Raw genomic sequence first — 2282 nt, forward strand, 5'->3', positions numbered from 1 at the left:
TCTCTCCCTTTCTCTCTTCCTCTCCCCTGCTCATGTTCTCTCTCTCCCTTCCTCTCTCTCTCTCTCTCTCAAAAATAAATAAACACTAAATTATTTTAAATAACATAAAATTTACAGTATCTGGAATATAATTAAAAAAATAACAGGCATGCAAATAGGTAAGGAAATATTCTTCATAATAAGGAAAAAAAATCAGTTAAGTAAAAGTACACTAGAGGCGACACCATGATTAGAATTAAAGGAAAAGTACTTTAAAACAATTATTACAATTTTACTTCTTATTTCCTATAAGTAGAGAATGAAAATATATAAAAAGTCCTCAAATTAAACTTCAATAATAAATTAAAAATATCAAAATAATACGTAAGAATAAGTGGAGAGACAATATTACATAATATGTAGGAATACTCAGTATATTTAAGATGTCAATCCTTCCCACATTGATCTGTAGATTTAATACAATTCCAATAAGGATTATCATAGCATTTTTTTGTAGAAATTGACAAGCTGATTCTAAAATTTATATTAAAATTTTTCTTAAATAAAATTTATATGAAAATTTGAAATGCTGAGGCTACTCAAAACAAGGTTGAAAATAAGACCAAATTTGCAGGATTACTGTTTCAAAACACATCATAAAGCTACTGTAATCAAGACCATGTGATATTCTCATAAAGATAGATTAAACAGATAAATGGAATATAAAATAAAGAAACAGATTGACATATATAAGGGCAACTCATTTTTATTTTTTTTATTTTATTTTACTTTTCAGTTTGTGCTTTATTGACGCCGATGCTCATGTCTTGACCGCATACTTGCTGCTGCTTCTTGGTCTTCAGGTTCTCCTAGTGCTTGTTAAGTTGGTGGACCATGGCATGTGTCTTCTTGGGCCACATATCCAAAGGCTTGTGCTTTTTACCTTTGTAGAATTTCCTGAGCTTCTCTTTCTGAGTTTGCTTGATGATGGTAAGAACACAGGCAAAGGATTTGCAAACAACTCAGGTCTTGGAGAACTTGGAAGCCCTGGCACCCGTCACTCTGGTGATGCACAGCTGGGGCAGCTCAACTCTGCTTTCTTCTTTTTTAATATTTATTTTATTTTTAGGAGAAAGAGAGAGAGAGAGAGAGAGTGAGCGGGGTAGGGGCAGAGGGAGAGGGAGACAGAGGATCTGAGGAGGGCTCTGTACTGACAGCAGGAAGCCAAACTGGGGAATCGAACTGATGGACCACAAGATCATGACCTGAGCCAACGCTTAACTGACTGAGCCACCCAGGCATACCTGCCACAGCTCCACTTTCAGGTCTTCCAGCTGTTTCAGCAGTTCTTCTTTCTTTCTGAGAAGGTCTCCAGCCTTAATCTTGGCCAGGTCTGCACAATCTGTTGCCACTACCACCAAAGGAAAGAGACCAAGGGAAAGGGCCAACTCATTTTTTAATAAAGGTTCAAAGGCATGGCATTGGAGAAAGAATAGTCTTTTCAATAAATTTTCCTGAAACAATTGGATGTCTGTATGAAAAAAAATGATACATACCTTGGACGATAAACAGATGTTCACTCAAAAGGATCATAACCCTATGCAAAACAGTGAGGAAAAAAATAGAATGAAATCTTTGTTACCTTGGGCTTAGCAACAAAAATTTCTTAGATACATCACCAAAAGCACAATCCTTTAAAAAAAATTGATAAATAGAACATCTTCAAAATTTAAAAAAAAAGATCCTGCTCTTGAAATATCACACTTATGAAAAAGAAAAGATGAGTTACAGGGTAGAATATAATTATTTGCACATCTTGTATCAGACTGTGTCCAGAATGTCTAGGGAACTCAAATAATAAGAAATCAAACAGCTAACATAAAAATTAGGGGAAAAAAATTTGGACAGAAACGTCATAAGAAAAGATACACGGATGACAAACACCTGTGAATATGTTCAACATCACTAAAATTTAGGGAAGTGCAAATTCACTAATGAGTATGATTTTTAAGGAGGATATGGAAGAATTGAAATTCTCATACATTGTTGCCTACAAAGTGAAGTAGTACAGCCACTTTGGAAAATAGATCCAAATGAAAGCATATGTCCATGTAAAGACATGTACATGAAAGTTCATAAAAGACTTATTTAATAGACAAAATCAGAACCAATCCAATGTCAATGTCAATCAACAGATGAATGAGGAGATATATATGGTGTTATATCTATACCATGTAATTCTATTCAACATAAAATTTACTATAGAGATATTCAACAAAATTGATGGATATCAAATGTGCAGA

At 34.0% G+C, this 2282-nt stretch overlaps 1 long non-coding RNA gene across 1 annotated transcript; it reads right to left on the reverse strand.

Moving 5' to 3' along the window:
• Window positions 1–729: 729 nt before the first annotated feature.
• LOC121029180 (uncharacterized) lies at window positions 730–1385 on the reverse strand. Its single transcript, XR_005789628.1, has 2 exons — window positions 1284–1385; window positions 730–959 (listed from the first exon to the last, which is right to left on the reverse strand). It is a non-coding gene; the product is annotated as an uncharacterized LOC121029180 (long non-coding RNA).
• Between the last annotated feature and the right edge of the window lie 897 nt (window positions 1386–2282).

Source organism: Herpailurus yagouaroundi, unplaced genomic scaffold, assembly GCF_014898765.1.
Source record: "Herpailurus yagouaroundi ecotype Mexico unplaced genomic scaffold, PumYag 139, whole genome shotgun sequence".
NCBI lineage: Eukaryota > Metazoa > Chordata > Mammalia > Carnivora > Felidae > Herpailurus > Herpailurus yagouaroundi.